The 26136-nt window shown below is 44.4% G+C and overlaps 1 protein-coding gene across 4 annotated transcripts in view; it reads right to left on the bottom strand.

The window, feature by feature from the left end:
* The window catches only part of LOC112209800 (sterile alpha motif domain-containing protein 11-like), a 231895-nt gene that overhangs the window by 169948 nt on the left and 35811 nt on the right, over positions 1–26136 (bottom strand). For 2 of the 4 annotated variants that reach the window (XR_010158646.1, XR_010158649.1), the window contains one exon: positions 10088–10326. The exons of the other annotated variants lie outside the window; for them this stretch is intronic. The gene's annotated coding sequence lies outside the window, so the exon portion shown is untranslated. The remainder of the gene's footprint in view (positions 1–10087; positions 10327–26136) is intronic. 4 annotated transcript variants of the gene reach the window in all.

Here is a 26136-nt window from a genome sequence, read left to right as displayed (position 1 = left end):
TCCCACCTCAGCCTCCTGAATAGCTGGGACTACAGGTACGGATCACCACACCTGGCTAATATTTTTGTATTTTTAGTAGAGAGATGGTTTCACCATGTTGGCCAGGCTGGTCTCAAACTTCTGATCTCAAGTGATCCACCCACCTTGGCCTCCCAAAATGCTGGGATTATAGGCGTGAGCCACCATGCCCCACCTGATTTTCAATAAACGTATCAAGAACATACATTAGGGAAAAGGTAGTCTCTTCAATAAATGGTGTTGGGAAAATTGGATATCCACATACAGAAAAATGAAACTAGACCCCTACCTCTCACCTTATACAAAAATCAATTCAAAATGGATTAAGGACTTAAACGTAAAACCCAACACTATAAAACTACTAGAAGAAAACACAGGGGAAATGCTTTACAACATTGGGCTCCACAAGGGTTTTTTAAAGAAGACCTCAAAAGCACAGGTAACAAAAGCAAAACTAGACAAATTGGATTACATCAAACTGAAAAGCTCTTGCATAGCAAAGGAAACAACAGAGTGAAGAGAAAATCTACAGAATGGGAGCAAATATTTACAAACTCTACATCTGACAAGGGATTAATATCCAGAATATATAAGGAACTTTTTTCCCCCACCCAAGACAGAGTCTTGCTGTGTTGCCCAGGCTGGAGTGCAGTGGCCCAATCTCGACTCACTGCAACCTCTGCCTCCCAGGTTCAAGCAATTCTCCTACCTCAGCCTCCCGAGTAGCTGGGATTACAGGCATGTGCCACCACACCTGGCTAATTTTTGTATTTTTAGTAGAGACAAGGTTTCACCATGTTGGCCAGGCTGGGCTCGAACTCCTGACCCTCAGGTGATCCACCTGCCTCGCTCTCCCAAAGTGCTGGGATTATAGGCATAAGCCACCACCCCTGGCCCAGAATATATAAGAAACTTAACAGCAAATAATAATAACCTGATTTTAAAATGGACAAAATGCCTTAATAGACATTTCTTAAAAGAAGACATATAAATGGCTAGAGGGTACAGGAAAAAATTTTCAACATCACTAATTGTCAGGGAAATGCAAATCAAAGCCACAATGAGATACCACCTCACTCCAATTACAATGACTATAATAAAAAACAAAGAAAACAAGATTTGTCAAGGATGTGGAGAAAAGGGAACACACAGTGTTGATGGGACTGTATTTTAGTATAGTGGAAAATAGTACAGAGGTTCCACAAAAATTAAAAATAGAACTACCACATAATCTAGCAGTCTCACTACCAGATAGCTAAAGGAAATCCAGCATGTCGGAGAGATAGCTGTACATCCATGTTTACTGCAGGACTAGTCACAATAGCCAAACTATGGAATCAACCTAAGGGACCAGCAAGTGACAAATGGATAAAGAAAATGTAGTTATCATACACAACACTATTCCACCCTAAAAAAGAATGAAGTCCTGTCATTTGTGACAATATCCATGAACCTGTAGGACATTATGTTAAGTGAAAATAAGGACTGGGGAGGGGAGAAGGAAAGGGGAAAATGGGGAGAAGCTGGCCAACAGGTACCAGGTTTCAATTAGATAGAAGTAAGTTCTGGTGTTCTGTTAGTCAGGTGACGACGATTAACGGGAAGGTACTGTATATTCTAAAACAGCTAAAATAGAGGCTTTTGCCATGTTCTCACCACAAAGAAGTAAGTGCATGAGGTGACACATTAAATACCCTGGTTTGATCATTATACAATATATAATATCAAAACATCAAACTCTATTTCATAAATATCTATAATTACAAGATGTCAATTAAAAAAAAAAAAAGCACCTGAAAATGTTCTGTGCTAAGCAGGTCTATGTAAACCTACCCTCAAAGTCTGAGTAAGCTGAGGGGCCAGAGGAGGAGGCAACAAATCCAGTTTCTCAGAGGGGAAAAAAACAAAAATGTAATAGGCCCTTAAAAACACAAGCCATGCCTCAGGCTGCAGGCGAAGAGATGGTGTATCCCCTCTCTGTTACCCCCATCCCAGACCCAGGGCTTATATATTAGAGGGAATTTGCCTCAGGGCAGTATTTATGCTAAGTATGTGTTTACATTAACATCAAGGTAAACAATCTAATGGCAGGATTTGTGGTACATGAAAGTAGAAATCTTACAGGCATTCCCGGAACTAGCGTTGAAGAAGTCAACGTGGCAGATTAGCATCAAAGACGGAGCTGCTTTAACCTCAGCACTGACTAGACTAAAATAGTCAAGAAGTTAACCGTGTTTTTAAAGGAATCACTAGCCTAGCCTAAAAATGTTTGTGACTGCTGGAGATTTTAAATGATCCTTGTAATGACATCTTGTAATTATAGATATTTATGGGATACAATTTGATGTTTTGATATTATATACTGTATAACGATCAAATCAGGGTTTTTACTGTGTCACCTCAGGCACTTATTTCTTTGCAGCGAGAACATCCAAAAGCCTCTATTTTAACTGTTTTATAATATTCAGTACCTTACCAATAATCATCGTCACCTGACTAAAAGAACACCAGAATTTACTTCTATCTAATTGAAACCTGGTACCTGTTGGCCAGCTTCTCCCCATTTTCCCCTTTCCTTCTCCCCTCCCCAGTCCTTAGTTCACTTATTCCTCCCCTCCCCACCGCCCACCATCACTGTGGAGCAGCAACCAGTCAGAGAATGCTGTTCATCCCCCAAGGAGGTTGTGAGGTCAAATCACAAACTGTCTTTCCTCTATGCTCATTCCACAATAATCAACACTGAGGGCTTCTGTGGCCAGATGTGTAGGGGTTTTTCCCTACGTGCCAAGCAAGTAAATCAACATGCAGTGACATCATCTGGGTATCCTCCAATCCAGTTCAACTCCAACACTCTCTACCTGGAGACAGTGTCAGACACCACATGCTGAGGGCTCAGTCCCACAAGACTGTCCCCAATTCTGATGCCAGTTGAAAGCCTAAGGTTGTGTTACATGCTTCTGACCAACTAGCTGTAAATTGGGGATCCCACAACCTCCTCTTTGAGTCTGATTTGTTAGGATGGCTTACAGAACTCAGGGAAACACTTAGGTTTACTGGTTTATTAGAAAGAATATTACAGGCCAGGCGCACTGGCTCACACCTGTAATCCCAGCACTTTGGGAGGCCAAGGCGGGTGGATCACCTGAGGTCAGGAGTTCGAGACCAACCTGGCCAACATGGTGAAACCCCATCTCTACTAAAAATACAAAAACATTAGCCAGGCATAGCAGTGCACACCTGTAACCCCAGCTACTCAGGAGGCTGAGGCAGGAGAACCACTTGAGCCCGGGAGGTGGAGGTTGCAGTGAGCTAAGATCACACCACTCTACTCCAGCCTGGGTGACACAGCAAGATGCCATCTCAAAAAAAAAAAAAAGAATATTACAAAGGATACAGATAAAAATATACATAGAGATGTATGGAAGGGGTATGGAGATTCCATGCCCTCCCTAAGGACACTGCATTCCAGGAACCTCCACATATTCAGCTATCCAGAAGTTCTCCATACTTTTAGAGAGGTATGGAGAATCCACCCCCTTGGGCCTTTTACAGAGACTTCGTTTGATAGGCATGACTGAAAGATGGATAGCCATGTGGAAATGGCTGGACAAAAAAGGTATGATCTAATAAATACTAATAGACTGAGTGGGGAAACCCAGCAAGGCCTGTCTGTTCAGATTCTTCTTGGCCTCTCTGTGCAGCATTCCTTCCTCCTGGGTATGGGGCAGGACCCTTTCTTTACATCTTATGGCCTATAATCAGACAAGATAGATCAGAGAATTTCTTTATAGTCAGCTCCAAGACCGAAAGGCTAGGGGACATTCCTGCCTTGGAAAGAAAATGAGCAAGTGAATGGAGGGCAAGAGAAAGAGAGATTGTTTTCTAAGGCCTAAAGGGCCCTAACATTATAACAAGGGCTATGCTAGTTATGAGCCAGGAAATGTGGATGAAAACCTGTGTGTATTCTTTCAAATATGTCATATATATCATAATATATAACAGATCATCTCATTTATGCCCTCTTCAGATGATACCCAAGAAAGTAAAGAAAAAACAAAGCAGAACCAAAGGCCATGGAGAACACAGACAGGGAACAACTCGTGGGAGCTGACCCAGGGCTGCCGATTCAAGAAACATACCGTCTCTGCAAGAGTGGAGGTCTCGGAACGTCCGCCCACCCTTAGTCTACTTCAGGATTGCTATGGACCAGCAAATGCTGTATATCTCCCACTTCTCCCATTTCCACTGGGAGCATTTAATGCTGTTATCCCAGCCTTATTCAACGATTGCATTTTTAGAGAGAGAACACGAATAGCTCATTTTCCTAGTTCGCTGGTTTCACAATCAAGAGGAGCCGTACTCCACATCAGTGAGACTGTGCCTCATTCACTAAAGTAGACAACATCATGACATCCTAAACTTTGAGCTGAATACTGAAACTGGATGGGACGCTGGGGCTCCCTGGGAAATGGGAGGGGGATGGGTATATTGCGTGGGAAGGAGGGCTGAATTGAATATTTGGTCACCAGATGGGTCGACTGTTACAGTTATCAGTGATGTTCACCAAGTATTCTAGTTCTCTCTTATTCTGGGGACAGGGTAGGGCTGCACTTCCTGTCCCCCTTGTAGTTGGTAGAGACTGAATGACTAGTTGTGACCAATGAATCATGAGCAGAAGTGACATATGTCACTTCTGAGCCTGAGTATGTAATTGTCAGTGTGAGACCCTCGAGAGCTCCCTTTCCCTTTACAATGACTGGGAATGTTCCAGAGAGTGGCTGCTCCTTTAGCCTGGGGCCTGCAGGAAGGATGCAAAGCAGAGCCTCCAGCCAACAGTGCACTGATGGACAAGTTGGATGAGCAAAAACCCCACAGGCCAGGCTCAGTGGCTCACCCTATAATCCCGGCACTGCGGGAGGCTGAGGGGGGTGGATTGTTTGAGCTCAGAAGTTCAAGACTAGCTTGAGCAACAAAGTAAAACCTGTCTCTACGAAAACAAAACAAAACAAACATTAACCGGGTATGCACCTAGAGTCCCAGCTATTTGGGAGGCTGAGAGGGGAGGATCACTTGAACCTCAGAAGCAGACATTGCAGTGAGCTGAGATCATGCCACTTCTCTCCAGCCTGAGCAACAGAGCAAAGCTGTCTCAAAAACAAAAAAGCAAAAATATCTTTGTCATTTTAAGCCACTGAAATTTTTAGCTTGTAGGTTTCTACAGCATAACCTAGCCCATCCTAATACTAGCGCAGAAAGGACTAAAAATCAAGCATCTTCCTAACAGCTACTCCAAAACTCTTTCTACAGTGATTTAATCCATAATAAGGGAGAGTCTGCTCAGTTTTTAGGGAATTTCAATAAAGTTGATTCCACAATACCCTTTGGGAGCTAAAAGTTTTATAAATCTTAGCATCTTCACTGATTGTCTCACACTGTAGTTCAGGCCTTTTTGTGTGGATATCTCTAAAGATTGATTAAATCACAAAATCTCCCCACCCCCCCCCCAACCTTCTGGAGCCTAAAGAGTTTCCTGTTCATGTGCAAGCCACCGTATTCGGTTTCTAGGGCTGCAGGAACAAAGCGCCACAGACTGGGCGGCCTCACAACAGTGTATGCCTCACAGTTCTGAAGGATGGGTCTCAGAGCAAGGTTTCTGGAGGGTCGGTTCCTTCCAAGACCACACAAAAAAAGGATCTGTTCAAGCCTCTTTAGGTTGTACATGGCCATCTTTCTCAGGTGTATTCACATCTTTCCATGTATGTTTGTATCCAAATTTTTTTTTTTTTTTTTTTGAGACAGAGTTTCACTCGTCACCCAGTGTGGAGTGCAATGGCCTCATTTCAGCTCACTGCAACCTCCTCCTCCTGGGTTCAAGCAATTCTCCTGCCTCAGCTGCCCAAGTAGCTAGGATTACAGGTGCCTACCATCACGCCTGGCTAATTTTTGTATTTTTAGTAGAGACGGGGTTTCACCATGTTGGCCAGGCTGGTCACGAACTCCTCAGGTGATCCGCCCACCTTGGCCTCCCAAAGGTCTGGGATTACAGGCGTGAGCCACCGTGCCCGGCCAAATTTCCTCTTCTTAGAGAGCCACCAGTCATACTGGATCAGGGCCCACTCTATTTATCTCATGTTAATGGAAGTACTTCTTTAAAGACCCCATCTCCAAATATAGTCACATTCTAAGGTCCTGCAAGGTTAGGACTTCAACATAGGAATTTTGGTGGGGAGCACACAATTCAGCCCATAATAGCCACCCTCCAAAAGGTACTGTTTGGAGTCTTCAAGAGCTTGCGAAGATATCTGTATATAGTCAGTTCGTTTGCAGGATGCATTTGGTCGAAGAAAGATGAAAAGGATTGAGAAAATCTTAGCTCTCTTCTCATCTATGTGGTCTTATCCTATCACAAGCTTCTGTAGCAGGGGAGGCCGCCCTTTTGAGGCCCCTTTTGCCGAGTATGTAGCAGAGAGCAGGACAGAAAGGGGTGTCATGACCTTGAACCCACAAAACTGAGCTGAATGCACCTGATTCCATGACAATAAATGCACATTTGGAATCAATTAATATAAATTGTTGTCACTTCCATTCAACAGACACCTTGGAGCGCTCGGCTTATCACTCTTAAGCATCACTTTACTTACTCAGCAGTTCTAAGAAGCTGAGAGTATTAGAGTTCATATTTTATAGATGAAAAAACGAAAGCTGAGGTCTTCTGGCCAGGATCAAAGCTTTTAGGAAAAGGTGCTGGGAAGTTTCCAGATGGGCTCCTTGGAGGGTGGGATTGTATCTTACTCTAAGAGACACACAGGCCTCAGTGGTAAAGAACGTAGGCCTTGAGCTGGTCTAGCTCTTTGAACAAGTCACCTGCCAACACTGTGCCTGTTTCTTCATCTGTAAAATAGAAAATTTTCTATTATCTATTTAGTGGGGTTGTGAAGATTGGAAGGGATAATATATGCAAATCTTTCAGCACAGTGCCCAACAGAGTGCTAAGTATCTGCTGTTATTCCCAGCTTGTCCAGCGTCCAGCACATAAATGAGCTCCATCTATCTATGCTGAATAAGGAAATGAACACTTGAATGGGGAAAGGTGGTTGGCTAAATGGCAGTAGCTAGGGCTGCAAGATGGAGGAAAAGATTTTTGTTGTCGTTTCAATTGATTTTGCTTAGTTTAGGAGAGATATAGACGTGTAGTAAGCAAATAAATGAACAAGATGCTGTGCGGGGCTGGAGTCCAGCTAGGATGCTATGGTAGGGTGCGGCTGCTTCTTGGGCCACTGCACATACCCTGCAGGCCAGGGCACAGGGTCTAATGAGGGAAGGCTGGTGTGGCTGGCACCTCTGCACCACACTGTGTGGTGCTGGTTTCTCACTTGTTTTCTGTTGATGAGCACTTTGCACTGTAAAATACCCTAACTGCACAGTGCTACACGGACTCTTAAAAGTCACAGGGAGCCGGGCACAGTGGCTCATACCTGTAATCCCAACACTTTGGGAGGCCAAGGTGGGCAGATCATGAGGTCAGGAGACTGAGACCATCCTGGCCAACATGGTGAAACCTCATCTCCACTAAAACTACGAAAATTAGCTGGGCATGGTGGCACACACCTGTAGTCCCAGCTACTCAGGAGGCTGAGGCATGAGAATCGCTTGAACCTGGGAGGTGGAGGTTGCAATGAGCCAAGATCACGCCACTGCACTCCAGCCTAGCAACAGAGTGAGACTCCAACAAAAAAAAAAGTCACAGAGACTGGGTGTGGTGGCTTACACCTGTAATCCCAGCTCCTTGGGAGGCCAAGACAGGAGGATTGCTTGATTCCAGGAGTTTGACACCAGCCTGGGCAACATAGTATGACTTCATCTCTACAAAAAATTTTAAAATTAGCCAGGCATGGTGGCACATGCCTGTAGTCCCAGCTATTTGGATGGCTGAAGTGGAACGATTGCCTGAGCCCTGGTTGAGACTGCAGTGAGCCGTGATGGTGCCACCACACTTCAGCCTGGGCAACAGAGTGAGACCTTGGCCAAAAAAAAAAAAAAAAAAAAAAAAAAAAAAGTCACAGGGAAAGCCTGTCAGTGCTGCTGCTGCTGCTGCAGCAACATTTCTGAGTTCAGTAATTAATTAATGTTCTAAGTAATTAATGCATGTTCTAAGATCCTCCTCAATCTGTTCACATGCCTGACAATCTAATGAAGTATCAGCTATAGCCCATTTGTCAAAACCCTAAAGTCTTGTTCTCTTCATCTCCTTCATGCTAAAATTTCCCACTAAAGAAAGCAAGAGGCTTTAGCTGAAAGCAGGGCATAAGGCCCGCTCAATGCAGTGTGGTCTCTGCTAAATGACTATTGGTTTGCGAGGACTACTATAACAAAATTACTACAAACTGGGTGACTTAAAACAATATAAATTGTCTCACAGTTCTGGAGGCTGGAAGTCCAAAATCAAGGTGCTGGCAGCACTAAGCTCTCTTTGAAGAATATAAGAGAGCCCTTGTCTCCACTCACTTCCAGTGGTGGCTAGCAACCCTGGCGTTCTTTGGTGTGTAGATACATCACTGCAAACTCTACCTGTCTTCATCCGGTCCTCTTCCCTCTGTGTCTGGGTCTTCACATGGTGTTGTCCCCTGTGTGTCTGTGTCCACATTCTCCCTCTTCATATAAGGATACCAGGAATTGAATTAGCCCCCTCTAATCCAGTATGACAAACAAAAAAATCAATTTGTTTTTTTGTTGGCTTTTTTGGACAGGGTCTCTGTCACCCAGGCTAGAGTGCAGTGGATCATGGCTCACTGCAGCCTTGACCTCCAGGGCTCAAGCAATTCCTCCCACCTCAGCCCCTTGGATAGCTGAGTCTACAGGTGCACGCCACCACATCAGGATAATTTTTGTATTTTTGGTAGGGAGGAGTTTTGCCATGTTGCCCAGGCTGGTCTCCAACTCCTAGGCTCAAGCAATCTGCCCGCCTCAGCCTCCCAAAGTGCTGGGATTATAGGCATGAGCCACTGTGCCCAGCCTGACCTCACTTTAAGTTGACTAATTACATCTACAAAGATCCTATTTCCAAATGAGATCACATTCTGAGGTCCCAGGTGAACATGAATTTGGGGGTGGGGGGTGATATGACAATTGTCAACCCAGGACAGTGACTAAATCTTCCTGTGTGAGAGCTGGGGGCATGTTCCAAAGTGGCTGATTAGCTTACTCTCCTGAGGATACCCTTACCTTAGCCCCTGGTCTGCTCCCAGGTAATGATAGTTGAGCACTTACTCTGGGCCAGGCCGTATCTAATTTTACACGCAGTAGCTCATTATATTACCACAAAAATCTTAAGAGGCTCTCACCATCCTCATTTTAAAAAAGAGGACACTAAAGGCTCTGAGATGTTAAATGAACTACAGAGGCCCCCATAGGTGAACCAAACTACCTCTGTGCCCATGTTCTTAACCCACATGTTCTGCTGCGTATGGTGGGAAACTACGGTATCAGAGCACTTAGGTCTGAACAAAGTGTGCTTCTTTTCTGCTTATTTTGCTTTTTGTAGTTTTAGGAAATGTAAAACTAAAATATGTGGGGGAAATACTACATCAATGTTCACATTTTCACATTTATTTTTTGAGACGGAGTCTCACTCCGTCGCCCAGGCTGGAGTGCAATGGCGCGATCTTGGCTCACTGCAACCTCTGCCTCCCAGGTTCGGTTTCAAGCTATTCTCCTGCCTCAGCCTCCCAAGTAGCTGGGACTACAGGTGCACACCTCCACACCCAGCTAGTTTTTGTATTTTTAGTAGACAGGGGTCTCACCACATTGGCCAGGCTGGTCTTGAACTCCTGACATCAAATGATCCACCCGCCTCGGCCTCCCAAAGTGCTGGGATTACAGGTGTGAGCCACTGCGCCCGGCCAATGTTCACATTTTTAAAATAAAACAAAAATATCTGAAAGGAAATTACCCAGGATAATTACAACTGTGTGGCAATGAGAAAGGAAAAGCCTACCTATGAGAAACAGTACAAATCTCTTTAAATTAGTCACACACAGCAAGTTTAAACCAAAGACCCCAGGTAAGATACCTTCATGTCTTGATGTGGGTTTCTTCCCTGAAGCCATGAGCACCACGTAAGGAAGGTGTCGCCTCTACTTTCTTTCTCCTTGATTGAGAGAGCAGCTGCTGGTTTCCAGGTTCAGGAGTAGGCTGGAGGAAACAATCCTTCTGGCACAAACACGATCCTTCCCGAGGCCGTGCCTGAGATGCCTCTTCCACGGGGTGCCTCCCTCCTGGCCGTACCCTGTGAGCCCGCTCTACCCGTCTCTAGAGGAAAGAACAAGCAGAATTTTTTTGAGACAGGGTCTCACTCTGCCGCCAGGCTGGAGTGCAGTGGCGCAATCTCGGCTCACAGCAACCTCCGCCTCCCAGGTTCAAGTGATTCTCCTGCTTCAGCCTCCTGAGTAGCTGGGATGACAGGTGTGTGCCACCATGCCTGGCTAATTTTTGTATTTTTAGTAGAGACGGGGTTTCACCACGTTGGCCAGGATGGTCTCCATCTCCTGACCTCATGATCCACCCACCTCGGCTTCCCAAAGTGCTGGGATGACAGGTGTGAGCCACCATGCCTGGCTAATTTTTGTATTTTTAGTAGAAACGGGGTTTCACCACGTTGGCCAGGATGGTCTCCATCTCCTGACCTCATGATCCACCCACCTCGGCTTCCCAAAGTGCTGGGATGACAGGTGTGAGCCCCCGCACCGGCCGAGCAGAACAGGCGGATATTTTAAAGGAGCCACATCCCCCAAAATCACCTCTCCCACCTGCGAGGTGAGTGATAGCTTCCCACCACACTCTAGTGACATCAGCACCGCAGCCCTGGGGCCACCCAAACTCACTTGTTCATTCCACAATAGTCACTGCATCGTGAACTTGTTAGACACTGGAGAAGGAAGGCATGGAGCCGCCATGGTGAACAAGATGGACCAGTCCCTCCCCCATGGAGCTTCTGTTCTGCCAGGGAAATAAACATAAACATGAGCTCATTTCAGAGTGCTAAGTACTGAGAAGCTGCCGATGCAGGGCACTGTGACCCACGGCGACCTCTGGGTGGACAACGTGAGCTGTGTGCTCAAGCAGACCCTCTTTAAGGAGATGATGTTTGAGTAGAATCACAAGGAGGTACAGCGTTGTTAGGTTGAAGCGGGGCCTCAAGAGACACAATGCTGGATTTATTCAGTCTTCCTGGCCTGCCTCCACCTGGGGCAGGCAGCGCCTACCAAGTAAATGAACTTCTGCTGTTGGTAATGAGCTTTGATATACCTTCCAGTCAGTACTGTTAAAGCAATACTGCTTAAGAGGGCAAATGCAAATAAAAAAATGTATTGACAAAGATTTTGCTCTGATTGTGAAATAAATGTGTGCACACAGTTGGATGTAAGCTTGTTAACTGTTCAGTATGGGAAACAATCCACTTCATCAAGGCAGGGAAGGGATGTTCCCTTGGGAACAACTTCTACCTCAATTTACTATTTTAAAAGGGAGCTAGGAAGGACGTTATTTTCTTTAAACCACAGGCCACTTCTGCCATTCTTCTGTCACAGTTACGGTAACTCATACACAGTCTGAGTTAAGGCTCCCTGAAATCTGGGAGAAGTCTTTGGATTCCACGCAGTGGCTGGGGTTCCTATGGGGTGTTGTCTGTCCTGTGTGTGGAGCCAGGACTGGGTGGCCAGTCTCAATAGCTTTCATTTTCTGTGCCCACCCTGCTGTAAAAGGCTGCCTTACATGTAGTCATGGACATCCACAAGAGGAAGGGGATATGGAGTCAATGGCTTGATGTTAGCTCTCTCAATGTCCATTCCGGTTGCTTTCTAGCTAAATTCTGAGCTGAAGATTATGGAAAGCTAAATTCCATTTTTTTTTTTTGAAACAGGGTCTCACTGTTGTCCAGGCTGGAATGCAGTGACACAATCTTGGCTCACTGTGGCCTTGACCTCCTGGGTTCAAGTGATCCTCCCACCTCAGCCTCCCAAGTAGCTGGGACTACAGGCACATGCCACCCTGCCTAGCTAATTTTTGTATTTTTTATAGAGATGGGGTTTTGCCATTTTGCCCAGGCTGGTCTCAAACTCCCTTTCTGCTTAAACTAGCTTGAGTGAATTCTGTTGTCTGCAACTAAGAACACTGATCCACATAAGATCCTTGTTTTTATTTACTGATGCTCTAGTCACTTGCCATTTTCTACTGAATTCTCCTTTTCTCCTCATTAGGATCCCTATGTCAATGCTCTGTCCCTGCCTCTAGCAATCCACTTACCTCAGCCTCTCAAGATGCTGGGGATACAGGAATGAGCCACTGTGCCCGGCCTAAACGTGATTTCTTGTGTCCTCTGCAGCTAGGGTGCAGATACGTAACATGGTTCTGGTTCTCCCCAGAGGATGACTTCCATGAGTCTCAGAGCTAGAAGTAACCAGTGTGATACAGCAGCCATAGATAGGCAGGGGGGAATGAGTTCTTTTGGCAAACACACGGGCAGACACAGCTAATTCTTCTGCGTTAACTCTGGCAGAATCTCCAGCATCCAGTCCCTAATTTCGCAGGTGCCAAAGAGTGGGAAGAAGCAGCATTAGTGCTTGCACTAGAATCATCAGGCAGTGGTTTGCAAACTTCACTGTACATCAGAATCCCCTGGAAAGCTTATTAAAACACAGATTGCTGGGCCTCAACTCCATAGTTTCTCCTTCAGGAGGTCTGAGGAGTGGCCGGAGAATTCCCACTTCTATGAAGTTCGCAGGTGATGCTGATGCTACTGGTTGGGGGACACACTTTGGAAACCACTCTTTAAAAGTGTGGTTCATTTCTTGTGGCTGCTCTATCTGTGGCTGCATTGTTCCTATGTATAACTTCCAAGGTTGTGTGGCTTTCCTGGGGATTCTGTGAATCCAGTAATACCCATTGGTAAACCCCTTTCTGCTTAAACTAGCTTGAGTGAATTCTGCTGTCTGCAACTAAGAACACTGATCCACATAAGATCCTTGGTTTTATTTACTGATGCTCTAGTCACTTGCCATTTTCTACTGAATCCTCCTCTTCTCCTCATTAGGATCCCTATGTCAATGCTCTGTCCCTGCCTCTAGTTCTTAGAGGAGTCACGTGACTCATGCTGACACAAACCCTGTCCTACCAGAAGTCGTTCTACTTCCCAATCATATCTAAGTAACTCCCTCTCATTCTGCAACATTTCCAATCTCCCCACCTTCTTCAAAAAATAATCCATGAATCCTCACTGAACAACAGCGCTGGGGTCTATTGCTGTAAAGGCAAAAATATTCTGATTTTAGCACTGAAGTAGCACCACAGAAGAAGTGAAAAAAGTATTTTTATCTACTAAAGTTAAAAAAAAAGTCAGGTGCCAGATGCTTGCTTCAAAGCTATTTTAAAAGATTTGATCCTTTCTTTTTCCTTTTTTGTAAAATATCTTACTGTGAAATTTACTATTTTTATTTGTATTTATTTATTTTTTTGAGACAGAGTTTCACTCTTGTCGCCCAGGCTGGAATGCAATGGCACAATCTCGGCCCACTGCAACCTCTGCCTCCCGGGTTCAAGCAATTCTCCTGCCACAGCCTCCCAAGTGTCTGGGATTACAGGTGCCCACCACCACGCCTGGCTACTTTTTTTTTTTTGTATTTTTAGTAGAGATGGGGTTTCCCCATGTGGGCCAGGCTGGTCTTGAACTCCTGACCTCAGGTGATCCACCCACCTCAGCCTCCCAGAGTGCTGGGATTACAGGCGTGAGCCACCGCACCTGGCCTTAATGTGAAATTTAAAACTAAAATGACCTAAAGGAGCCCTCTCTGAAGGGTATGAGAGATTGTAAGGGTATGTAAGATTGATAAAATGGCATCTTGCTAGACACGTCTATTTAAAAATTGGTTAAAAGATATTATTTACCCAATGAAACATGAGAGCTCAAAAAAAAAAAAAAAAAAAAAAACCAAACAGAATAACAGTCCCTCAGGTAAATGCTCCTTCAGACAGTTTTTTAAATGTGTATCATTTACTTGATAAAGCATAGCAGCCTATCAAGAGAGGAGTTATGGTCTGCTGCACAAATAGGCATTTGGACAGCTTTAAAAATGCATACTCTTTACATCCAAATGCCGAGTGAAAACCCCAGTGGAAAGTGGTTGTTATAGGCAAAGAGCAACCACTTTTTTTTTTTTTTTGAGACAGAGTCTGACTCTGTCACCCAGGCTGGAGTGCAGTGGCACAATCTCGGCTCACTGCAACCTCCACCTCCTGGGTCAAGCAATTCTCCTGCCTCAATCTCCCGAGTAGCTGGGATTGCATGTGTGTGCCACCATGCCTGGCTAATTTTTGTATTTTTACTAGAGACGGGGTTTCACCATGTTGGCCAGACCGCCCACCTTGGCCTCCCAAAGTGTTGGGATTACAGGCGTGAGCCACCGCACACAGTCAGGAGCAACCACTTTTCAAAACTGATGGGCGATCTGGCCACATTGTGTCTTTAAAGCTCTTCTTCTTCAAGATCTGCACAAACATCTACTTATTTACTTATTTAAATGATCACTCTGGGCCTGGGTGGAGGGTGGAGGGTGGAGGGTGGGCCCCTCCCAGAGCTCAGGCTGGCTCAGTGTTCTCAGCCTTGTCTGCTCATCAGAATCACCTGCTGAGCCTTCCCAGGCCCCACCTCAGAGGGGCTGGAACACTGATTGCTTTAAAGCCCCTGAGGTGATTCTGATGTGTAGTTAGGTTTGAGGACCCCCAGGCTAGATGCAGAATCTGAAGCCCAGAAAGGTAGAGTGACTTGTCCCAGATCACACAGTTTAAGCCTTGGGGAGAAGTCAGGTGTCTGGATCCTGATTTTCCACTCCTACGGCTGCTCCACGTTCTCTCCTTTCCTTTCAGAGTTGCCTTTTTAATTTTAATATGATTTCATTCCTTCTTTCACTGCATCTATATTTAAAGTATGTTAATAGTGTACAGTAGCTATGCAATGAAATTACCAAGCATTTAGAAAATACAAAGGAAAACAACATATTTCCATTCCCCAAACACCAGTTCAATTAGTACTATTTTAATATTCCTTGAGATCCTGTTTTCTACTTCTACATATAAAATTTTCTCTATTTATAAATATGAGTTTATATGTTTGCATATTTAAAATGTTTATTTTAATATTATTTTTTAGAGACAGGATCTTGCTCTGTCACCCACACTGGAATGCAGTGGGGTGATCATGGCTCACTACAGCCTCAACCTCGTTGTCTCAAGGGCTCCTTCCACCTCAGCCCTTTGAGTAGCTGGGACCACAAGTATATGCCATCATGCCCACCTAATTAAGATACAATTTTTAAATTTCATTCATTTATTTTATGTTTTGAGATGGAGTCTCGCTCTGTCATCCAGGCTGGAGTGCAGTGGCGCAATCTTGGCTCACTGCAAACTCTGCCTCCTGGGTTCAACCGATTCTTCTGCCTCAGCCTCCCAAGTAGCTGGGACTACAGGCACGTGCCACCACACCTGGCTAATTTTTGTATTTTTAGTAGAGACAGGGTTTCACCATGTTGGCCAGGCTGGTCTCAAACTCCTGACCTCGTGATCTGCCCGCCTCAGCCTCCCAAAGTGCTGGGATTACAGGCTTGAGCCACCGCGCCTGGCCTATTTATTTATTTATTTATTTATTTTGGAGAGATGAGGTCTTGCTGTGTTGCCCAGACTAGTCTTAAACTCCTGGGCTCAAGTGATGCATATTTTAAAATTTTATAATCCAACTGTTCCACCTTACTATAAAGTCTCTATTGATTTTATATTAATTTTAAAAGTAACATAAGTTCACTGAAAATTTCAAGGAAATATATACAAAATAAAAAATGGGGCCCAGCGCGGTGGCTCACGCCTGTAATCCCAGCACTTTGGGAGGCTGAGGCGGGCAGATTGAGGTCAAGAGTTTGAGACCAGGATGGTCAACATGGCGAAACCCCATCTCCACAACAAATACAGAAATTAGCTGGGTGTGGTGGTGCACACCTCTAATTCCAGCTACTCTGGAGTCTGAGGCAGGAGAATCACTTGAATCCGGGAGGCAGAAGTTGCAGTGAGCCAAGATCTCACCATTGTACTCCAGCCTGGATGACAAGAGTGAACACCATCTCAAAAAGAAAATGGAAGGCCCTAAACTCTAACCATCCCAGTTTCTTTTATTTATTTTTATTAACTTATTTATTTTTTTGAGATGGAGTCTCACTCTGTCGCCCAGGCTGGAGTGCAGTGGCACGATCTCAGCTCACTCCAAGTTCCGCCTCCCGGGTTCACGCCATTTTCCTGCCTCAGCCTCCCGAGTAGCTGGGACTACAGGCTCCCGTCAGCACGCCCGGCTAATTTTTTGTATTTTTAGTAGAGACGGGGTTTCACCGTGTTAGCCAGGATGGTCTCGATCTCCTGATCTTGTGCTCTGCCCACCTTGGCCTCCCAAAGTGCTGGGATTACAGGCGTGAGCCACTGCGCCCGGCCCATCCCAGTTTCTAGAGGAAATCTTTTCTATGCATTTTCTGAAATGGGATTATGTGATGGGTGCAGTTCTGTAATTTGTTCTTTGTTTCTTTTTTTACGTAAAAGAATGCCTTGGTCATCTTTCCATGTCAGTGTATACTGATTTACCTCATTCATAGTATCCCATTGAATGGATATTCCATAATTCAGTTAACTGATCTCTCATGAGACATTTAAAAGCCTTTTCTATAAAAAACAAATAGGCTGGGCGCAGTGGCTCATGCCTGTAATCCCAGCGCTTTCGGAGGCCAACGAGGGTGGATCACCTGAGGTCGGGAGTTCAAGACCAGCCTGGCTAACATGGTGAAACCCCGTCTCTACTAAAAATAAAAAAATTAGCTGGACATGGTGGTGCATGCCCATAATCCAAGCTACTCGGGAGGCTGAGGCAGGAGAATCGCTTGAACCTAGGAGGCAGAGGTTGCAGTGGGCCAAGATCATGCCATTGCACTCCAGCCTGGGCAACAGAGTGAGACTCCATCTCCAAAAAACAAACAAACAAACAAACATACGAACAACCAACCAACCAAGTAAACCTCTGGGCTTTCTAGCTCAGGCTACTATGTGGTCCCTGCTGCCCTTCCGAGGGGCACCTCCCCCATGCCAGTGTCCTAGTGCACATACTGTGCTCTGAAGACAGAGGACTGGGGAGGAATTCTGTCATTGCCTCCCAGACATGTGGTTTAAAAAAAAAGAAAAGCCCAAAAGGAGTGACACTGATAATTCACCTCATATCCAAGTCAACTCAAAGAACAGGGAGGCCAAGCCCAGGATGTGCCTGATCGAAATGTGCTTTTAAAAATCTCCAAAGCTGTCATAATTCAAGGACTTCAGGTCTCCTGTGCAGACAAATCTTTGTTTCTCTGGTCCCTTCTCCTGCTGCCAGCTCAGGGATGGGAGACAAAATGTAAATAGAGCTATTCAGCTACAGCAACACAGGTGTTTCGTTTTGTTTTGTTTTGAGACAGAGTCTCGCTCTGTTGCCCAGCCTGGAGTGCAGTGGCCTGATCTCAGCTCACCGCAAGCTCCGCCTCCTGGGTTCACGCCATTCTCCTGCCTCAGCCTCCCGAGTAGCTGGGACTACAGGCACCCGCCACCATGCCCGGCTAATTTTTTATATTTTTAGTAGAGACGGGGTTTCACCGTGTTAGCCAGGATGGTCTCGGTCTCCTGACCTCGTGATCTGCCTGCCTCAGCCTCCCAAAGTGCTGGGATTACAGGTGTGAGCCACCGCGCCCGGCCTCGTTTTGTTTTCAAACATCAAAGAAGCAAATGAAGTGGAAATCCATTGCCAAATGAGTAAATTTTACAGAGAGCAATTTAGCAATATTTCAAGAGCCTTAAATATGCTCTTGAACTTTGGACCCAGAGATGCTATCTTAGGGAAAATACCCTCAGAAAACAATTTGTGCAGAAACATTAAGAGCCCAAGCCCTGGAGACAAACTGCCAGGGTATGAATCTTGAATTCACTGTTGTCTAGCGTGTGGCTCTGGACAGCTTATCCCCCACTGCCTGTTTCCTCATCTCTAAAGTGAGAATAATACCTGTACCTCCTCACTGGGCTGCTTTAAAGATTGAGTGAATTAACTGACACCAGCCATTTAGAAAAGAGCCTAGAAGGCTTTGTAAAAGTTAGCTATTATCACTTGTAATAGCAAAAATTGATGGGGAATTGGTAAAATAAATGATGGGATATTATGGGGCCATGAAACATCACCATGGAAAATTATTAGATATCTCTGGCCTATAAAGATTATGGGCATTTTTAATATTTTACAAATTTTATAAAGTTTTCTATCATAAGTATCAATTACTTCTATAATCAGGAATTGTTTTTAATAAAGAAGCATCTTAGGGTATATATGTACAGTCAGCTGTCCATATCTGTGGGTACCCTCATCAGTGGATTCGACCAACAGCAGATGGAAAATATTTGGGGCAAAAAATGGATGATTGATTCTGTACCTAAAATGTACAGATTTTTTTTCTGTTATTATTCCTTTCCAATACAGTATAACAACTATTTACATAGCATTTACATTGTTTTAGGTATTATAAGTAATCCAGAGATGATTTAAGGTACATGGAAGAGTCTATATAAATTATACGCAAACATTACGCCATGGAACTTGAGCATCTGTGGATTTTGGTATCTGAAAGGTGTCCCGGGCCAGGCACAGTGGCTCATGCCTGCAATCCCAGCACTTTGGGAGGCCGAGGCAGGAGGATCACTTGAGGTCAGGAGTTCAAGATGAGCCTGGCCAACATGGTGAAACCCCGTCTCTACTAAAAATTAAAAAAAAAAAATTAGCTGGGCGTGGTGGCGCACATCTGTAATCCCAGCTACTGGGGAGGCTGAGGCAGGAGAATCACTTGAACCTGGGAGGTGGAGGTTTCAGTGAGCTGAGATCACGCTGCAGCACTCCAGCCTGGGTGACAGAGTGATACTCCACCTCAAAAAAAAAAAAAAAAAAAAAGAAAGGAGTCCTGGAACCCATCCCCCGTGGAGACCGAGGGGCGATTGTGCTGCACCCTCCATGGTAATGCTTTTCTTCCACATCAGTGCTCCCTCAATGCAGTTTCCTGCTCTCTGGGTGTCTCCAGACGTGTGGCCCTTCTCCCATCACAACTGTCCCACTCTTCACTTCCCTCCTCTCCTCCCCCTTACATGGCCTCCTCTCAGCATGGGATTCTGTGAACTCAAGCTCAACTGTAAAAAGGCATAAAGCATTATGCTTGCCACAAGAATGTACGTTTTACCAGGAAACAAAGGATGAAATTCCTAAGAGTGGCATTTTAGGCAACACCAAGACAATGGAGGAAGCTGTGGAATAAGCAGGAAGGAAAATGGCTTCCTGATGCTCCTGAAATCAAAGCCTGTTAATTCATTTGGTTGAGTTATTCATTCTGGCTCAGCTCAAAACCACTGACAGCTCAAAGTGAGAAAAACCTTATTTCCTAAGAGGTACAAAACTTGCTAAAATAAACATGAATGTTGGGAGGCCAAGGAGGGCGGATCACTTGAGGTCAAGAGTTTGAGATCAGCATAAGCAACATGGTGAAACCCGCCTCTCTACTAAAATACAAAAATTACCTGGGCATAATGCCATGCACCTATAATCCCAGATACTTTGGAAGCTGAGGCAGGAGAATCACTTGAACTCGGGAGGTGGAGGTCGCAGTGAGCTCAGATCTCGCCACTTCATTCTAGCCTGAGTGATGGAGTGAGACTCCATCTCAAAACAACAACAACAAAAAATGAACATGAATGAAGAAGCAAAGTGAGAGGCAGGGTGGAAGAGGGTTAGAGAAAGAGCTAGTTCACCCAGGAGAGTTTTATTATTTGTAATATCAGATAGGGTTTAAATGAGCCTTTAGGGTGTCAAAAAGGAGTCTCAGGGGAATATGCCAATTCCTTAGTGAGGGCAAGAAAAACAACAATGACCTCTAAGAACTAGACATGCCTGGCTTGCTGCCCGCTACGGGTAGAAGGAGGAAAAGGATGAACGCCCTTTTGAGTTCAGAGGGCACTGTCCTGGGAAAAGGAAATGATTAGAATTTACATCTGAGCCCAGGTTTGTAACAAAGAAATTGCTTCATAATTTAAAAATTATTCATCCCTGCCTATGCTGTGGCCTCATCCCAGGAAGTAGCAAGTCAACTGTATCCAATGAGGGATTAAAGATAATAAATAAAAGAGTAGCAATTAATTGTGCATCCTGATTTAACAGGCTGGGTTGCCTGGGTCATGCTTGAGTGGCTTATCAAATTTAGCTCTATTACGACTGTCTTGTATTTCAACTGATGTCTGTGCTCACATCTGAAGGCACTTGTACCACAAGGCGCTTTCAAATAGAAAAGAATTTAAACATATAGATTGTTATAGGATTCTATCATTCTTACAGCACGAGCCAAAAGTGTTGGAAATGGCAGTTTAATGAGTCATGCAAAGCGGCTCAGTATTCAAAGTCAGTGATTCAATTACGTTTCCCCTTCCAAAGGCCATTGGAGGCAGAGCGATAAAGTTGTTTTTGAAATGCCTTGGTTCTGACTTGCCTTTTTGTAATTCTTGCCCATTTTCTTGCACTTTAAAAAGCAAAGGCATCCCAGTGGCCCAAACCCCAGGCCACCTGATAATCAAAATCATTATCAGAGCCAAACAAGAAAAATAAATACATCATAACGGTGAGGGGATTGGCAAGGGGACTTTAAATGCAGTGCCCACAATGAATCCACCCCTTCCTGTACTCTTCTTGCCAGAGCAGAATTGGGAGGTGAGTGTGGGAAAGGGCTCTTGCTGAAATGTAGGTACAAATGTGCTCCTGTCTGGCCCTGTCAGCGTCCTTGGCCCAAGACCTTTGAAGGTGCCCTCGACAGCCCCAACAGGTAAAGATTTCTCTGCTTGAATGACAAATCGCATTTTAACAGAGCACTAATTCTTTCATTTGCTGCCCTACATGTTTTTATCCTCAGGCCATAATTTTACCTGCCAACTCAGGTAAATAGCCTTTAATAGGACAAAGGCTTTAAAAGGTTATACTGTACTGGAATTGGTGCTGAGACTGTGTACTTTCACTGCTGAGTCCTCAGAAGAGAGATTTTGTCATCTAAACCAAGTGTGAGTCGCCCCAAAAGGCCCCCTTCTTGTAGCGCTTTGGGAAGGGAAGGGTGGCTCTGTCGCCCATCAGACAGCTTGGCCACTGCTGCTTCAGCAAATGCTTTCCTCCCCTTGGTGTGAGTGAGCCGGGAGGCTGGAGACTGTCCCCACTGTGTCCACTCGTCATCTTCCTCCATAACATCACTGCACACTGTTATGCATGAATAGTAGACCTGATGGGCTGGAGACAGCTAAAGGAAATCACAACTTAGAAGAGAAGAATTTAAAATTGAACAGGAACGTGACTTTTCCCCTATACAAAGGTATAGCTCTCAAGAAAGAAAAGGAACAAAATGTAAAATAACTGCCATGTATTATACCACCTAGAAATCAAAGAGAAACATGAAAACCTGCTAAAAACACAAATAATTAATCAAGATGCTTACATTCAGTTCCTAGCTCCTCCCTCCAACAGCATTAACATGGGGTAGCATAATTTGTCGATAACATACCATAGTTGGGCAAAGCCAGACCATTCAGAGTCTCCAGAAACCACATGGGCTTTAATTTGAATTTTGTGAAATCTTTGTAATTTGTAGTTTGGCAATTTGTGGCACTCAAGCCCACAGCCACAAATTGGCTTCAGATGAATATCACCTATTGATGGGCTTTATTTCTTCTATATTTTCCAAGACACAGTCACATATTTTTGGACTCTCTAATTCATTAGCTATCTAGCAGGCACAGATATTATATTAGCTTGCTAGGGTTTCGTACAAACTGGGTGGCTTACACAATAGAAACTTGCTGTTTCACAGTTCCAGAGGCTAGAAGTCCAAGATGAAGGTGTCAGCAGGGTTGGTTCCTTGTGAGATGTAAGGAAAGGATCTATTCTGGGCCACTCCCCTGGGTTCTGATGTCTGCTGGCAATCTTTGCTGTTCCTTGGCTTGCAGAAGCATCACCCTCATCTTTGCTTTCATCTTCATGTGTTCTTCCTGTGCGCATGTCTGTGTCCCAACTATTTCCTTGTTTTGCTTTGTTGTTGTTGTTTTTGATTTTTGTTTTTGCTTTTTTGAGACGGAGCCTCACTCTGTCACCAAGGCTGGAAGTGCAGTGGTGTGATCTCGGCTCACTGCAATCTCCACCTCCCAGGTTCAAGAGATTCTTATGCCTCAACCTCCTGAGTAGCTGGGACTACAGGCAACCGCCACCAGGCCTGGCTTTTTTTTTGTATTTTTAGTAGAGATGGGGTTTCACCAGGTTGGCCAGGCTGGTCTTGAACTCCTGACCTCAGATGATCCGCCTGCCTCAGCCTCCCAAAGTGCTGGAATTACAGGCATGAGCCACTGTGCCTGGCCTACATATTGCCACTCAGGGATATTTGTTAAGAGGACATGCTTTTCACGGGGAAAATGGTTAAGTAAATTATTATCCACTTGATGGAATTGTATGTATTGATTTTAAATGACGGCTTTGAGCTCTATGTAATGACATGGAGAAAGTGTATTAATAATGTCAAAGGGAAAAAGGCAGAAGGATAAATGTGTTCTTACAAACTCATATACAATGATTAACAGTTATAATAAAGTCCCACACCTTTGTCCAGGCCTGCATGATTCAGCCCTCTGTCCAGCTCTCTGACCACATCTCCTCCCTCTCTCCTGGTCTCTTGCTGTGCTCCAGCTACTCAGGACCTCTTTTGGTGCCTCATACACACCCAGCTTGTTTGCACCCTGGGATCTCTGCACAGCTCTTCCCTCTGCCTGGAATGCCCTTCTCCCTCTCTTCACATGCTACATCCTTCCTAGCAATTCAAGTCAAGTGTGGCTCAACATCATGCCCTAATGAGGCTTTCCCTGAAAGCCCGATCTAAAGAAGAGAACACAAACCTCCTTATCACCTTGTTCAATTTTCTTCTCCGGTGAATGTGAAATTATCCTTATTTCAGCTTATTCATTCATTTTCTTGTTTACTTTATGACAACAGGAGCTTTGCCAATTGTTTGCTATTAGATCCCCATATCCCAGAATAACATTTGATCAGTTACTATCTGTTCCATGAATAAATGAAAATATGTGGCCGGGTGTGGTGGCTTACGCCTGTAATCCCAGCACTTTGGGAGGCCGAGGCAAGTGGATCACTTGAGGTCAGGAGTTGGAGACCAGCCTGCCAACATGGTGAAACCCTGTCTCTACTAAAACACAAAAAATTAGCCGGGCATGGTGGCAGGCACCTGTAATCCCAGCTACTTGGGAGGCTGAGGCAGGAGAATTGCTTGAACCTGGGAGGCAGAGGTTGCAGTGAGCCAAGATCACGCCACTGTACTCCAGCCTGGGCAACAAATCGAGACAAAATCTCAAAACAAACAAAAAAAAAAAAAAAAAGAAAGAAAAGAAAAAGAAAATATGCAAAGGAAAAGAAAGGCAATAGCTGCTCCAAATAAGACATGTTTTAGACAAATGCTCATGTGTATGGGCAAAACACTCAAGGACTGTATTTGTGACTAATTGTGTAACAGGTAATTTTAGTTTCTGCTCTGTGGAAAGTGAAGAGCATTCCAACAAAGGGTTTTAATGTAGTTTTTTTTTTTTTTTTTTTTTGCACCCATGCTGTTGATTGCTAAATGTAATACTCTGATCATGATGCTGAATAAATGTCTTTCTGAAAAATGTGCTGTGTAAAGTTAGTCTATTCTGAAGCCATCTTGGTAAATTTCCCCAACAGTGTGAAGTTAGAATTCCTTCAGGGTGATGACAGGTTCTATTCGGAATTTATTTGCAACCCGCTTGGGTGGAGATGTCATTGTCTTCAGAAGTCTTGGTGTAGTTGATCTGATAGTTACTGTTGTGACCTGAAGTTCACCATTAAAAGGGATCAAGCAAAATCATGTGGTTATAAAAATGGTTGTTAGCACATCCTATGCAATGTATCTAAATTGAATAATGCTACCAGATAAAATTATAGATTGGAATGAAGCTTGTATCATCTATTATCATGTGTAATCAATAAGTGATTTAATTTTCTTAAAAAAAGAAAAAGGAAGGCAATACCTCAAATTGCTAGCATTTTCTACAAAGATACCTGAGTTGATTTTTTTTCTCTTTCTTAATATTTTTATATGCTTTCTATAATATTATTTCCCTCCCTCCCTTCCTTTTTTTTTTTTTTTTTTTTTTTTTTTTTTGACAGCATCTCGCTCTGTTGCCTAGGCTGGAGTGCAGTGGGGTGATCTTGGCTTGCTGCAACATCCACCTCCTGGGCTCAATCAGTTCTCCTACCTTAGCCTCCCAAGTAGCTGGGATTACAGGTGTGAGCCACCATGCCAAGCTTGGGAGTATTTTAATTTTTAATCTATTTTCTAGAAAACGATATAACAAAAATTGGGTTTAGATGGTTCACCTCAACGTGAATCAGCCTTTCTTTAAATACGGTACTACGGTCGGAATGTCCTGCAAAATTCATGTGTTCAAACTTAATCACCAATATGATGTATTAAGAGGTGGCCTTAGGCCGGGCACGGTGGCTCACACTTGTAATCCCAGCACTTTGGGAGGCCGAGGTGGGTGGATTATCTGAGGACAGGAGTTCGAGACCAGCCTGGCTAACATGGTGAAACCCCATTTCTACTAAACATACAAAAAAATTAGCCAGGCATGGTGGCATGTGCCTGTAATCTCAGCTACTTGGGAGGCTGAGGCCGGAGAATCACTTGAACCTGGGAGGCAGAGGTTGCAGTGAGCTGAGATTGCCCCATTGCATTCCAGCGTGGGCAACAAGAGTGAAACTCCATCACAAAAAAAAAAAAAAAAAAAAAAAAGAGGTGAAGAGGTGGCCTCAGCACCTCGGGCATAGTGGCTCACGGCTGTAAATTACCCAGTCTGTGATATTTCGTTACAGCAGCACACATGGACTAAGACAATGGGCTCATACTTGCAAAACAGTAAACCTTCTTTCTGGAGAGGTGCTTAGTTATTATATCAACTGTAAATAGTTTGCTTTGATCTAAAGACAAATCTAATCACATTAAATAAAGATCACGTAAAACTGCTAACAACAGTGTTGGTGAAATGGGCAGCTTAGGGAAGAGAAGAAGAAAAAAAGAAAGTTCCCAAATCCAAAACAAAAAAAAAAACCAAAAACCAAAACAAAAAAACGACAAATAGAACTCCAAATGAATGGCGTATTTATGCCACCTACTGGATTCTTGTTGCACTGCTTAGTTGTGCCCTAATTTCCAGGGTTCTTTCTTGTCCTCTGACAATCCACAAATCTACCAGTCTTTTTAATACCCAACTGGACTTCCTTCCTTCCTTAAAGTTCCAGAACTGTTAATTGATGTGTACTGGGCACATCTGCAAATCAACTCATTCTGCAAGTCCTTGCTCAAGGCTCCTCCTCTGCAAAACCCTACCTGACCCACTGAGGTGCAGAATCAACCCCTCCTTCAGCCAAGTCTTTCTCCTCAGTTGCCAGCTCACCTAACCTTGTGTCGTGAGGGCTGGTGTGTCTGTCTCCCCCTTAGCGTGTAAGTACCTAAGGGCACATTGCTTCTTCCTACCTGCTTTGTACCTGGAGTGTCATAAGGATGGTGTTAATTCAGTCAGACCTTGTTCAAGTGCTACAATTAATTCTATCCTCACAATCCTATGAGTAGAGATTATCATGCCTGTTTCACAGATAAGGAAACCAAGGCACAGAAGGGTTAAGGAACTTCACCAAAGTCACCAATGTAGAAATGGCAGGGCAGTCTTCAAGCCAGGCAGTCCAGCTCCCTGTGTCCTTCGTTGCTATGCTCCCAGCCACTTGATGAAAACTGTGGTATCCTCTGTGCTTCATTTATGAAACTGGCCCTGTGTTCACCTGTCACAGATGGCCACCATGCTAGGCTGTAGCGCTGCCCTCCAGGTCCCCTGTGCCCTCTTCTCCACTCTGCTCTGTGTCCCAAAATCTGGCCTCTA

Source organism: Pan troglodytes, chromosome 6, assembly GCF_028858775.2.
Source record: "Pan troglodytes isolate AG18354 chromosome 6, NHGRI_mPanTro3-v2.0_pri, whole genome shotgun sequence".
Lineage (NCBI taxonomy): Eukaryota > Metazoa > Chordata > Mammalia > Primates > Hominidae > Pan > Pan troglodytes.
Note: the sequence above shows the minus strand (reverse complement) of the source record. Positions and strands in the feature narration are given on the sequence as shown.